The sequence below is a fragment of the Anguilla anguilla genome, chromosome 10 (assembly GCF_013347855.1).
Source record: "Anguilla anguilla isolate fAngAng1 chromosome 10, fAngAng1.pri, whole genome shotgun sequence".
Classification (NCBI taxonomy): domain Eukaryota; kingdom Metazoa; phylum Chordata; class Actinopteri; order Anguilliformes; family Anguillidae; genus Anguilla; species Anguilla anguilla.
Genome location: NC_049210.1, coordinates 21,695,982 through 21,711,142, shown reverse-complemented (window position 1 = coordinate 21,711,142; position 15,161 = coordinate 21,695,982). Strand labels below are relative to the sequence as shown.

The window sequence follows — 15,161 nt, the reverse complement described above, 5'->3', positions numbered from 1 at the left end:
ACAGTGGTCTTCCTCGGTCTACCGGGTCTTTTGACATAATTTAGTTCACCAGTTGTTTTTTTCTTGTTAATGATGAACCAAACTGTTGACTTGGGCATGCCCAGGGTTTTTGTAACGTTCCTGATTGATTGATTTTAATTTCTGAGCCTTATGACGGCCAGCTTAATTTGCATCTACACTGCTTCCTCATGTTGTCACACCTCAACAACAATCTCCAAAGGCAATTGCAAAGTCTAGAATCAAGACTAGACATCAACAGCTCTCTTCTGCATTCACTAACGACACAAATGAATACACCTGCCTAACGAAACATATCTATGAAGCCAATTCAACAAATACTTGTAGTACCTTAAAATGGGGGGACCATGTACAAAAGGTGCTGTCATTTCTAAACGGTTCATCTGATATGGATGAAAATACCCTCAAATTAAAGCTGACAGTCTGCACTTAAACCCCACTGTCATTGTATCCTTTCAAACTCGAAGTGCTGGAGTACAGAACCAAAATAACAAAAAATGTGTCACTGTCCAATTAATTATGGTGCTCACTGTATCAGCTAATATTATTGCAGAGGTACTATTTCAATTTTTCTCCTGTGTGGGAATCCCAAAAGAGATTATCAAAGATCAAGGAACCTCACTTATGTCACTAAAGGAACTGTACAAATTGTTGGACGTCAGGTCTATTCGAACTAGGCCTACCACCCTCAAACTGACTGGCTGGTAGAGCGGTTCAATAAGACCCTGAAAACAATGATTTGTAATAGGGCTGGGCGATATAGCTGGAAAAAAAATGTATCACAATAAATTGTTTCATTTCAGTCGATATCGATAATTATTGATCATTTTTAATGACCTATTTTTTATAAAGATCAGGAGAAGAAAGGTTGAATTTAACCACCTTACTTTGAATTTAGCCACTTTATTTATCAAGACACACAGGTAATAATCTTCCTTTTAATGTTATTAAATAAAACGAGAGCCAGTTTAGTCTCAAAGTTGTCAAAGTCAGACTGGTTGGTCTATATTTAGTGTTAATGTGTACCCTACAATTTTAATTTAATTTAATTTAATGGTAAGGGGTGGTTTTATGATTTTAAACACTCCGTGCTATGATGGCATTATAAATAGATAAAGTGGGTGACTGATAAGTGTTTTTATATTTTTATGCATGGTAAGTTTAATTTACAGAATATAGAGTTTTTTCCCCAAAGATGGTATTTCTCGATATAATTGTGCCACCGTGTTAACACATTTCTACAGTTGTGGGTCAGGCACTCTTCACAGTAAGAAGAAATTTTAGGATAGCGCTTCCAATATTGCTTGTGTCGAAAGTGCTACGACGGAAACAGAGACAGATTTACCCACTAGCCACATCTGTCCAAAATGTAAACAAGTCAGGCAGTTTTCACGGCCGGGAAAAAATTTATGACAGCGTACTCCAAAGGGTGGAAGTGGCTAAGATGATAAAATATGTTTGTTGTATTCCCGCTCTTGGTCAGGATGGTTTTCCTGCACAGTTTACACACAACGGTGTTATGATATGTTGCTTATGATGTTGATCGCTGTTATGTTTGACGCATGTCAGGATTCACTGTTTAAAAACTGTGTTTTTATGCTGCTGTACCATGCCTTGTCAAACTTTAATTAATTAAACTATGAAACTATATCGGTCAGACTTAAAAAAAATTTTTTTAAATCCTGCCATACTGGCGAGCTGACCTGTCCTTTTTTATCAATAATTTCCTCACCGTCTGCACTCAATTTCTCACTCCACGCTGTTTCTGTTGTTGTGTCACATGTTGATGGTGCAACCGAACATACACCTGTTAAATGACTGACTGTTTTCGTGTCACTCATAGCATGCTGCATTCTCAAGGGATGTGATAGGCTGTTTATGAGCCAGGGAGGGAACACGCTTGGGGTTTGTTCATGCAAACAAACTTTGGGTATTTGTTATGTGCTTTCCTGGTGGTTTGCATTTAATGCATTTAAGTGAAACTATCGAACAATTTTCTTATTGCTATTGATGAAGTGTCTATCGCAGTACATATCACTTTTGTATTCAAACAAAGTAATCAATGACAATCACGCCCATTCTTGCTGAGAAAGGATTAGCAGTTTGACCTGCCATCCTGACCACTCAGCCACTGTATTCTATGCTGCGCCACCTGTTTGATAGATTGATCAGGGCAGCCTAAAATTCTGCAAACGCTTTGAGTTTGTGTTCAACACACTAAATCGACGAGGATGGGATTCGAACCCACGCGTGCACAGCACAATGGATTAGCAGTCCATCGCCTTAACCACTCGGCCACCTCATCTTACACAGGCCTCCCTGACAGATTTATTAGTATAACTTAACCAGCTGCTTTGTCTTTGAATTTGTGAAAGGTTGCATGTGCCTTTTGTACTTATTCAATAAACCTCTCACCAGCAGGCACTGGGCGTGTTTCAACCGCTTATTATTTTTAGCTCCTTGTTTCCTTTCTTTGCCTCCTTTCCTAGTGTGGAAGGCCAAAAGGGTTAAAAATGTGTGAAATTGACATGTGGAATCACACGTTATGAACATGGGTGCATTCCAATCACTGATTTTATTTGTCCTTTGTCTCTGAGGTTCTTGACAGACTCATTGAGCTAGGAGGTAGGAGGCTCCCAAAAAATTATTGAGCAAGGATACATGAGTGCATCCTTTGCAGAAGTATTTTTTTTGCAATGAATGACCTATCTTGACTTACATGTGGATCCACCTCTCCCCATCTGCTATGACTATAATTGACATGGTGTCAAACAGACGCTTTAAAGAGCAAGGACGTTCCAATTTCCTTATACATGTGTTCTTGATTCCTCTGTCCCCACACCCTTCTCTTGCCTCCTTTCCTTGCGTCTACCGATGGGTGGAGCTAAAAGCTAGGAAAGTAAGCAAATGGAATGAGGCCACATTGACAATGCGTGATTCCAGACATGAATTTTAACCGTTTGGCCTTCCATACTAGGAAAGGAGACAAGGGAGGGCAAAGATGGCCAAAGGTGCATCATTATCTTTGAATTTGTGTTCAAAGACACGATTGACTAAGACCTCAGCTATGCAGAGTACGAAGGATTAGTAGTCCATCACCTTAACCACCTTGTCTTACAGTGTACTTCTTAATTGATAGATTGATCAGTGTAGCTCAGTAGTAACTAACCCTGTTCCTGGGGACTTACCATCATGTAGATTTTTACTCTTACCCTAAAAAGCACCTTAACCGTACCCTTATTCAACAGCTAGAGATCTTTGTTGAGTTGCTAATTAGTAGTCACGTGTACCAAACTAGGGTTGAAATGATCCCACAAGATGGTAGATCTCCAAGAACAGGGTTGGTTAGCCTAAGGTGCTTTAACATCTTTGAAATTGTGTTCAAACGACGTAATCAATGACAATTAAGCCCATTCTTGCTGAGATAGGATTAGCAGTTTCATCAGTCACCCTGACCACTCAGCCACTGTATTCTATGCTGCACCTCCTGTTTGATAGATTGATCAGGGCATCCTAAAATTTGACAAAGTGTTTCAGTTCAACAAACCAAATAGACAAGGATAGGATTCAAAGGCACGATTGCACTAAACAATGGATTAGCAGTCCATCGCCTTAACCACTCTGCCATCTTGTCTTTTGCAGGTCTTTCTGATAGATCTATCTGTATAACATAACCAGATGATTTGTCTTTGAATGTGTGCAAGGTTGTGCCTTTCATACTTATTCAATAAACCTCTCACTAGCAGGCCCTGACTCCTGGTCTGCTTCCTGTCCGATTAAAAGTGCACATTGGGGTTTGTGTGCCCCTGCTAGCTGCCAGGGCAGGATTACAGTGCAATCATTCACACCACAGACCACACTGCTGAGAGATGACTGAAGCCCCTGCTCTTCTGGGACTCCCCCCATCCTATTCCACTCACATAAAATACAAAGGTTCAGAGGGGATTTTTCCAGGGTTGTCCAAGTAAACCTTATCACCAAAAAACAGAGGGGAAGAGATGCTTCTGTTAATGCATAGTGTATTTCTCTGATATCATGACTGGCTATGTCCTTGCAAAAAGAAGTTCATAAAACTCTTATCCAGAGGTGTGACTTTCATGAAAATAGTTATTTTGATGCAGAGGTCAAATGAATACAAATTGTGGAAAATAAAATTTTCTAAGAATATTTATATTTTTTTAAATGGTGTCAGTTTGTAGAGTGCAGTTTGAGAATCACATAGACTGTATCAGGCTAACGTGATAAGTCGTTTTTTCAGAGCACAGGTGTCTGTGGTATTTATAAATACCACAAACAGTAAATATGAACTCATTCTAATTCGGATGCCTCTGTCCAAAGATTATGTATTGGAAAATGTATTGCCTGCCTGCTGAACAAAACGTAGTCATCTCTCTCTTTGTTTATATCATTTATTATGTGTATTTTACACAGGTAGATTAAGTTTGAAAAAAACCTTTTTCAGTGAAGGTGGACCACCATGTCTCAGCCTAGCTATGGAACAGGTATAAAATGGGTGGGTTTTTATCATTATGGAAACTGTGTCTGAAAAGCAAATTGTATACTTAAAGAATTTCTGAATAAGTGTGCATTATGTTCACATGGCACTACATTGAGGTAAATTATGGTAAATAGCTCATAAAGAGGTACAGTAGACTGCTTCAGAGAAGCTTTTTGGATATACATGCTCAATGCAGCTGAAGCCGGCAGGTCGAGAAAGGAGCTAAGTTTTATTATTTTGTTATAGTTAGCAATATAAACATTTATATTTGCACCCCTTTCTTTTTTTCTGTGTTTGCTGTTCCAGACCTGACAAAGATGTAATGTTGGAATTACATTTGCTATTCTCCACTCTGTTCATTAAACTCTGTTTTATATACAGTGTCGCTTTGAGTTTCCTCAAGGTCTTCCTGAAGATCTGTGGCAAGATACATTTCTTCATGTTTAAGTGCCCTCTCATGGGGAGGGGGTCTCCTGAAAATGTACTTATTTTGCTGTTTCCACCGTGTGACACACACACACGCACACACACACAGATCTACAGGTTAAAACATAGATTTAAACTCATTCGCTTTACACATTTCAACCCTGCTACCAGTATTTAACTCCCAAATGTTCTTACTTTGTTTAACGTGGCCTGCTGAGTTCATGCAGTCAACAAGTGTTTGAATGCAATAACAGTAAATATTCAGAGTTATAGCATTGTGAAGTTCATTTTTATCTTATGGTTACTATACTGTACATATCATGGATATATATCAGCATTACAGTTATTCTGTTAGTGCCTGCATGCTGCTTTAAACACATCTAATTAAGTTTAACATCCGGTAAGTTCATTTATGGATAATACTTGACAATGTTAGTGAAGAGAGCAAAATTTTTCACCAATTTCCATTGCTAGTTTCCAAGGCAACATTTCCAAAAGCTCTACAAAACAGCCTTGATGTCTCTGGGGGTAAATGGTCTGGAATGATATATTACACAATGTTTTATTACTCTTTTACCAGATACTTAGTCCTACTAAAGTTAAAAAAATAAGCAACATCATTTGTGAAATGCAGAGGAATGCACTAAACTGATTTAAAACCGTACAAAAGTCCTTCGTCATGTTTAACAGTTGCTACAAGTTTATATAAGAGAATGACTGACTGCTGTGAAACAAAATTTAAATGTATTCAGTGCCGCTTCTGAAACGTTTTATATATATTATTTCTCATTTTTACTCTTGAATCTAGGCTACACCTGTGGCATAATGGTGTGATCATTATGTATAAAGAAATATACAGTGTCTATGTGGAGCTACTACCTTAATGGAGTACTTACATACAGCATATATGAGCCATCCCTCTTTTAATAGCATCATATTGATGGATTTGCCTTGTAAAATTTGTGAACTACATTGTATGAATCCCCCCCGTGTGCCCTTTTTGTTTTTGTTTTTCCTTTTTTCTTTATGTATATTTGTATATGTGTGTAGTGTTATGCCGTTCTGTCTTTTTTTGTTAAATGCCCAATAAAAATATATTCACAAAAAAAAAGTTTTATATATAGTAGCTGTGAATTATATATTCTGGTTTAGATCCACCCTTGCAGACACTGTCGCTTCTTAAAAGTTTTATATACAGTAGCTGTGAATTATATATTCTGGTTTAGATCCACCCTTGCAGACACTGCCTCCTTGGAACACACAGGTCACTACGATGTGTTCCCTAACGTGTTTCTTTAATTCAGAGATTCACACCTGATTGGCTACTCACAGAGTTGTCAGGAGACACAGCATGATTTGTCTGGAATAATTGATGACAGAAGTGATTTGGAGTCATTTTTGCAAAATAGAAAACAGGCAAACATTTCATTAAAGAATAATAGTCCCCAAAGGACAATATATACATTCTTCCTGAAAAAAAAAAAAATAGGTGCATTATCCTAACATAGAAATAACAGTGAGTGGTTGACAATGTTGCAGATACTTTTTAAGGTCATTGAAAGCATTGCTTTTAAGGTCTATGAAAAGCATGTCCTTCTGTTACTACATATTAAGAAGCATGCTCTATCACTTCTGTGGCATACTCATGCTGTCATAGCTGAGCAAAGGACAACAGAGTCTCTCTGTATTGCTATGTCTCTGTGCCAATCAGTCACACAATCAATCAATCAGTCTATGTTTATCCATTTACAAACAGGATGTCAGACAGCACTTTGCAATGATGTTTTTCAGATGCAATGTAAAACCCATGTGTAGAACAGCTTAGCACAATAAACAACGTCCCTTAGTTCCTCTGTCAGTGACACTCAGGGATGGTGCCAAATATAAATACCAGATTTGGCAACACTCAAATAATGCGTTCTCTTTGTATTTTCCCCTTCCCAAATTTAGCTAACATTATTCGGGTTTGGATTCTTTTCCTCACCTCTGATGCGATTCACTCAGCACCAAGTTTCTCAATTAGACACACACACACACACACACAGACAACAAGTGAGAGTTTCCCTTAACACTAGATAGGCCAGAGTGACGACATTGAGCTTAATTCCTTAAATCAAATAAATGCTATATCTTCCTCCTTCCATGGCTTTCCTAAATATTTGGATTTAAAATAACTGCATTTTTTAAATGAGAAAAAAAAATCTACTTAGTATTGAAATACAGGCAGTGTTTTTTCTTCACAAAACCAGACATGACCACAAGTGCTTTTTCCAAGTGTAAACTTAGGTCTATTGCTGTCTACACCAGCGATGCTGTTCAGCTACTGAATGAGCAGCGCTTTAATAAAACTTTCCTAATCAAGCGCACTGCATCTGTATGATTAAGTTGGTAAAGCCTTTAGGGTGGGGATGAGTAGCTGTAGAAATTATAGACTAAGAACTTTTCAGTGATAACGCCACCAATATATTTTCAGGTTTTCACTGTAACTGCAACTTTGAATAAACTGAACAGAGTAGCTACATGACAACTGCATGAAATGTAACTGATTTGTGTGTATGTGGTCCCAGCAAACCACCAAAGCTATGCGTTCTCTGTGGAATTCATGAGAGGAGAGTGATGGTGCTTATGCTATGTAAAAGTGCACTCCAAAGAGAAGGGAGAGAGAAATGTGCTGAATTTTTTTTGACTGAAGAAATGACTTCTTTTTTAAAATATTGCATTTTTAACTACTTTTTCATATTTTGTATTTTGTCATGCACATTTTAGCATATTTTATTTCAGTTTTCCGGTAATATGCCTCAATACATCTTGCCTTAGCCTATATAACAAAACCGCTATAATTTAGAAATACAACTTGAGATTGATTCATTTGTGTCCTTCAAGAAAACAGCTTTTTTCATTTTTTCATTTATCCAAGCTTACGCAAATCAAACATACAGAAAAAGTGTGGCTTCAACAAAGAGGGGAAAAGTATTAACAATCAAAAAAACAACAAAACATGTTAGTCTTACATTCTGTATTTTGTTTTAATTCATTAGGTGTTCATAGTATTCAGTAGTTCATAATGAAGATGAGGAACTATTTTCAGTTTTACTATGCAGTTCAGAGTAAGAAAGAGTAACTATGTTTTGATTTATAATTTTTTTTTTTTTTTACCTCAGTGTTATAAAAGCCTTTTATAAGCTATATAACATATAGGTCATTGTTAAACACAGCTTTAAAATTCTACTTACCTGTTTTTAAACTGGATTATTATTGATATCATTGTAAAACCATGCCTTTAATGCTTTAATATCTCAACAATAGCAGTGCCAGTGATTATAATGCTAAAAAGCAGGGATTTTTATATTACTTCAGGTTAGGCTGCACATACTTCCGGTTTTTTATCCGAATACAAATACAAATATTTTTGTTGGTTGAACAAATACGGATACAAATACAAATATTGGCATCTCCCTCCACCCCTACCACTCACACTGTTTCATTAGATCATTCAAACCCTGTGTTAGTGTAATTCACAACCTTTGTCTTTGCATCATTCGGTCAGTGTGACATTCTCTCCTTGGATCACTAATTTCCTGTTTATGTCAAGAGTCAAGTGAAGCTTTTTTTACCCCATGTAGGGAAATTTATTTTGTTACAGTTACAAAAGCATGCAAGAACTGGGAAATTTGACCTTGTTACAGTGCGGACTTAAATATTATTTAGTTATACATGTGTGTGCTTTCGTAAATAAAAAAACATATAAATACCTTAGATTTGTTTTTCTGGTAGCTTGCAGATGAAGACAAACCTTAAAGCAGCTTTATCGTTTTTGTCTTTATTTTTTGTTGCGATAGTGTACCAGTCCTGTCTCCTGCTTTTTTTTCAGTTTGGCGTGGAGTGAATGCCTTAAATCTTCTTTGCCTGAACTTTTTCACATTAAAACAGTATGCATTCCATTGCTGCCATTTATCTTGCTCACTGATCTAACTTCTCTTTTGTTTTGTTTTTGTCTCGGTCTGTATGCTACCAGAAACACAAATGATGCTGAAGATATTAATGTTACAGAGTATGCTCTTGTAAACAAGCTCCTTTAATATTGTAAAGAGCTGAGTTGCCTTAAAAAAGAAAAACTCTCAAATTTGTTGCCTGTATAAAAGTTAGTTTGTCAGCAGTTCAAACACCAAGGTTTTTAAATAAAATCACAATACCCACAATCTTTACCTTTAAAGGTAGTGTAAGGAATGGGGCCCTTGACTCCACTTTAGTGAGAAGAGAGGTCTTTTTTCCATATGCACACAAGTTACACCCGTCACTTGTAAAATTAATCCAGTCTCACAACTGATTGGTGCGTTAGTTCCAAATAAGTTTGTTATTGTAAAATGTGTCAAGGGTACACCTCTTTAATCTCTTTTTTAGAAGGTCATATCCAGACAATTATTATTATTATTATTGTTATCATTATTATTATTATTACTTTAAAATCTTGGCTATAAGATGTGGCCAAATTTTCCTATGTGTACTAAAAAGCCTCTTTGTCAGTGTTCAGGACAGAGAGAGAGGGGAACCATGAGACTAACCAGTCAGGGCCCACGAGCCTTTTATTTATGTCCCTTAACAGCGAAGAGTGCAGATTTGTAAAACTGTGAATAATGGTCAGGTTTTGAATGTGGTTTGAGATGTTTGTGCTTTCAGAAGGACTGGTGTTGTTTTATTCTTTCATTGTTGGCTCTGAATAAACGATTAGGGCTGAGGTATAATATTGTCAAGGGAAGCAGCTCTGTGTAGTAGGATGTGTATGTTTGTAATTCATACTAATGAAAAAATGTGTTCTGTACCATCCTGCTGCACCTATGCATATCCTCCCATACCGTACAGTATAATACAATAGCCTACCATTATTTCACACTTCATATCCTAACACTGGGTCAGCACAATCCATGCACTGGAAACAAATTAGAAGCATTTGGAGCCACTTTATTTTCACCATAGCTAAACACAAACCTCCCTTGTGTCACTGAATCATTGCAAATACTGCACTACAAACCTTTGTCTGGTTTAAGATGAAGTGCAGTAGGGGCCATCTTGTTGTTACATTACTGTCAAAGCAAAATATGTTCATGACTCTGAGAAGGTTTATGTGTAGAGACCTGCACTTTGGGTGCTTGCAATAAGAAAATGCAAGGCTGTCTGACCTACATAAAAACCAATACTTGTGGGCATAGTTATTTTTTATTTACAACAAATGCAAAATAAAATTAAAAAACCATCACAAATTGTGCAGGATGTCACCCAAGTTTACAGGAATTCACATGTAATGATCATTTTTACATGATCAGCTTCTGAGATGGACTTTCATGACACAATGGCTGATGTCATGACAAAGACTACAGAAAGTTATAGGTTGGTAGCTAACTAATTTTTCTAATGACAACAAGGATGAGCAATCCAGTAATCCAACCAACTCAAAAAAGGACATAAAACTAAAAGTAAGACAACATCTGGAGTGAAATAAATTACCTTAAATCAATACTACCCGCACGTTTTATTCCTAAATGGACTGCGATTGCATAAGCAGATTTCATACTTGGAGTAAAATTAATCTAACTGAATAATTACAAACACCAAAAGCATTTGCCTGTCATACATACTGTATTAGGCTGCAGCAATACAGCCATGCAAAGACACAGCAAGTAGAGTGCTGTAAAATGTCCAGTGTTAAATCAACTCTGGACTCACATGTATTCTGTTAGAGTTGAATAAAGATGGGACAATTTACTGTGTGGGTGAAAAATAAAAAAGAACTTCTATTGCTCGAGACTCACTATTCCAATGTTCCTTCTTCAGGTAGTGCAGCTGCCAGTCAGAGCTACTTAAATCCCTTTATTTGGACCTAGCCAGTTTTGGCAAAAAGTTTTCCAATGCAATGTCTCAGTATTATCCGGAAATGGAAACAATGAAAGGCCTCAATTTCTTTTAATTGTCAGTATTCTCAAGCCATTTGGAAGCCTTCAGAAGTCTTGTGATGCTTTTCACTCCAGTCTTGCTTTTCTCTTCTATTTCAGAATAACAGGGTGGATTCTGCGAGAGGAAGGTAGTGCTTAGGAGCCGTGAAAAAGGATTTGCCTTCTTCCTGATTTCCTCTATTAGGGCACATTTGTCACATATTTGAATGGTTTCAGATATTTAGACAAAATGTGATATTAGACAAATACTTAGAGAAACACAAAAAATATTTTTTAAAGTATTATTTCATTTATTCAATGAAAAGTTATCAAACACCAATATCACTCATGTGAAAAAATAATTGCCCCCTTAAAGTTAATAATTGGTTGTGCCAATTTTAGCAGCAATAACTCCACCCAAATGCTTCATGTAATTAAATAAAACATTGGAAGAATTTTTACCCACTCTTCTTTCCAGAACTGAATTAATTCAGACAAACTTCGTTTTCAAGCATGAACTGTTCGTTTCAGGTCCTGCCACAGGATCTCTGTTGGGTTCAAGTCAGGATTTGACTAGGCCACTCCAAAACTTTAATTTTCTTTCTTTTCAGCCATTCAGATGTGGCCTTGCTTTTGTGTTTTCTATCATTGTCATGCTGCATAACCCAATTACACTTCTGCTTCAGCTCACAGACCGATGACTGGACATTCACATTAAGAATTTTCGGATACAGAGCAGAATTCATGGTTCCTTCAATAATGGCAAGTCGTCCAGGTCCCGAGGCACCAATGCATCCCCACACCATCACACTACCACCACCATATTTGACTATTGGCATGATGTTCTTTCTGTAAAATGTTGTATCTGCTTTCCACCACACATAAAAGCACCCATGGTGTCCAAGTTATACGTTTTGTTGTACTTTTGACTCAACCTGTTGATATATGACTGATATATTTCAACAACTTTTTTTCCCCGATCCCCTCTGGAATTTTTTTTGATTGTGGCAGTGTGTTTGTCAAAACGTTGTAGTGACTACTTCACTCTGATGGTAATTTTCAATATGATTGAGGTTCAGATTCAACAGGGCTGGTTGCAATGAAGCCTGGCTGTGATCAATCAGCTGAATCTAATTGTCAATTAAATTTGGTTAAATGGTTGATTTACCAACTAAGGGGGCAATTACTTTTTTCAGTAATTGTGATAAGGGCGTTTGATAATTTTATTGAACTGTTTTGTCTAATATTGTATTTTGTCTAAAGGCCTGAAACCATTCAACGTTACAAATATGCAACAATTGAGAAAATCAGAAAAGCAGCAAATACTTTTTCATGGCTGTGGGTATGAAAAAGGTTTGGAAAAAGTAAAGAACCTACCAAACCATTCCTGGAAAATAATAGTGGCCAATACTTTGGAACAGTAATTTTGGCCAAAATCATTCTGGTCAGCACTGTAATAACCCTCACATATAGTGCACAGGGCTCTCCTTTCATGCCTTTCCTTTCATCAGATTAGATGTCAGAGAAAAAATTGCAGAAATCCACTCATAAAGAAAAAATGAAAAACAAAATTTAAGTATGACAACCATGTGTCTGTTCCAGTGAGTACCAGTGCTGTAATGAATTGTGGAACCAGGAAGGGTGATACAGTAGCAGGTCCATCTCACCCCCTTTGCTCCTGTATTATAATACACTGTGCTTCAGCACCTCATGTATCCTGAGAGAGCTGTAGGACCATGGACAGCGCCAGCCCCACTCACAGACATGGTGGCAACCATGGCTCACTGCCAATCATCACAGCTGTTACTCATTGCCTAATTGATGGACTCTATAAAAAGACTAACTGTCAGGCCAAGGATTGAGAGACCTTTTCCAGCAAGGGTAAGTAAACCTTCCAGACCTTTACACAGTCTGTCAATGTGCTGAACGTATTGAATACAATTTCATATCTGACAACTAAAAGTTAAGAGCCAAATCTTGACTGCCAGTGTGGCTTGAGCAGTGCATCGCTAAAGCTTTCCTCAATCCACACCATTCCAGTAGTAATAGCCATTTGTTTTATGATATGAAAAATACTGTATCAATACTTTTAGCAAGGGTAAAGCTTGCTGCACGCTATATATGCCACGAGGTGTTCATACAACTGATATGAACTGGAAACAGCTGATAATCAGCTAAAAAATCACACTGCTCACACACCACTCACACTGCCAGTGTATATTTGGCTTGAGGTGTAAACATTGTGAAACAACTCATGCTTTCCAGTTTCATGAAATATCTAATAAGGTTTATTTATATGACAACACATGCTGCATCTTAAACCTGCTATATAGCAGACTATATCCCATTAAGAACACACAGTTTTGATCTCGGCAGTTATGTTAGTATCCAACTGTAAATACATATTCCTGGCACACTCAGTGATTATTATTTATATATTATTTGTATACCCTATTCTGTATTTTGACAGTCTTAGAAATACTGCTAGACAGCTAACACTTCTTCAGTCCCCAACTAATTGCTATGCTAGCATCAGAATCACAAGTCTCACACAATGCACAATGCACCCTAATGTTTTGCTCCACAGTACATCTTGCACAAAGCAGTTTGTGTTTGTTTTTGTACCCTCCCCACCCCAATCAGTTCTTTGTACCTTATGTCCTCTCTTTATATATGCACCCGCATCCTGTGAATTGGGCCATATGATAAGGATCTGGGATGTAGGTGACAAAAGACAAGGACTCAGCTGGCAGCACTCATCTTTGGTTTAGTGAATCAGCCCTTTGGAAATGGATTCCAGAGCCTTAGGCACTGACTGCCCCTAGAACCTGGCTGCATAGTGGCATGGGATAGGAGAGCATCCCCATCCCATTGAGCAAGACTGACTCATGACTGAACAGTTCAGACGGCAGAATGCGGAACGAAAAAGCTCACAGCCATTATGTCGCACCATCTTTGGAGGAAATGTACGCTTGTCTGTGCTCCCCAAAACGTATAGAAAACATTGCATGGGTCCGTAATTTTGAGAGAACAAATGGATAAGAACTACAGATAACGATTGGAAATAAATATGTAGTTCACAGCAGTCCTAGACTGCAAATTCCATAGCATCCGTACTGCCTGTTTGTAATTTTCGTGTTTCATAGGAACTGGACCTGATTAGTTGCCTTAATGATGACATTTCCAGACATGAAACACATAAGAATACATTTTAATATTTCCTCCAAGGCCCTTTAAATCCAAAGAAATATGTTTTAATATGTGATCCTCTGTTTAGATGCACAATCATGAGAAACATCTGAATTTTCCTCAGGTACTGTTTTTAGTAAAGACCTACAGAACAATACATTTTAAAGAAGAAAAAGTAACAAAAAAACTAAAAAGTGATGTTTGTCTCAAAACCTATTTTTGTACTCATCTTTGCAATGATCCTTAGACACATTTCCAGAAGCTGTGCTGTGCATCTGATGTGGTCTGAAAACTGCTCAAATTATGAAACATTTCCCACACAAAATTGCTCGCTTCAAAACAAATTTATTTCTCCTTAAGATGCCTAAGGAGGGGTATGTGGTGAACTGTACATTGAACAGTGTGTGATTCTGTCTCCTTCACAGTAGAAAGCAAGCTGCAAAAATAAGCATGACAGCTGGAAGGCCATTTTTATTAGCAGATACAGAGAGGCATAATTAGCCCTCCCCTGCTGGCGGCATAAAGTTGATTTATTAGTGATATTGTTGTCAGCATATGACATCATGTGAGATGATGGTAAATGTTTTTTTTGTTTTGTTCACTTGATAAATATCAAACTGCGTATTCTAGAGTGTTCCATCGGCCTGCAGTTCTGCCCTGCTCTGATTGTTGCCATGGCGACTCCCAAAACAGAGCAGATGTATTGCGATAAACAGTGAAAGTGTTATCTGTATGAGACGTGGTTGGCTCCGCTCCTTGGAACCACACAAGTCCTCATCTGCCTTAAGGGGTTGAGGGGGAGGGAGTTACCTGCTCCCAGGTGCAGTGTTATGCCTGGTGTTCTGGATCTAGGGACATGATCACATCTGTCTGTTAGGATGATGTTGTTGATGCTTATTTTCTCACGACTTTGATGATTTGTGGTTGCTTTGCTCCGGCTGTCTGGTTGTTTGCTGAAGACTGTTGAGGATCCAGCTGGCTCCCTGCTGGGGTGGCATCTTCAGACATCCCCACATGACAGTACTGACAATATTGATTTCCGTTGGTTCTGTTGATATGGGTGGAATATTTCAAGATATTTTCAGTAGAACTGAAGTTTTCAA

The 15,161-nt window shown here is 37.6% G+C and overlaps 1 non-coding gene across 1 annotated transcript; it reads right to left on the bottom strand.

Moving 5' to 3' along the window:
• Window positions 1-2,241: 2,241 nt before the first annotated feature.
• On the bottom strand, window positions 2,242-2,323 carry trnas-gcu. Its single transcript has one exon. It is a non-coding gene; the product is annotated as a tRNA-Ser (tRNA).
• Between the last annotated feature and the right edge of the window lie 12,838 nt (window positions 2,324-15,161).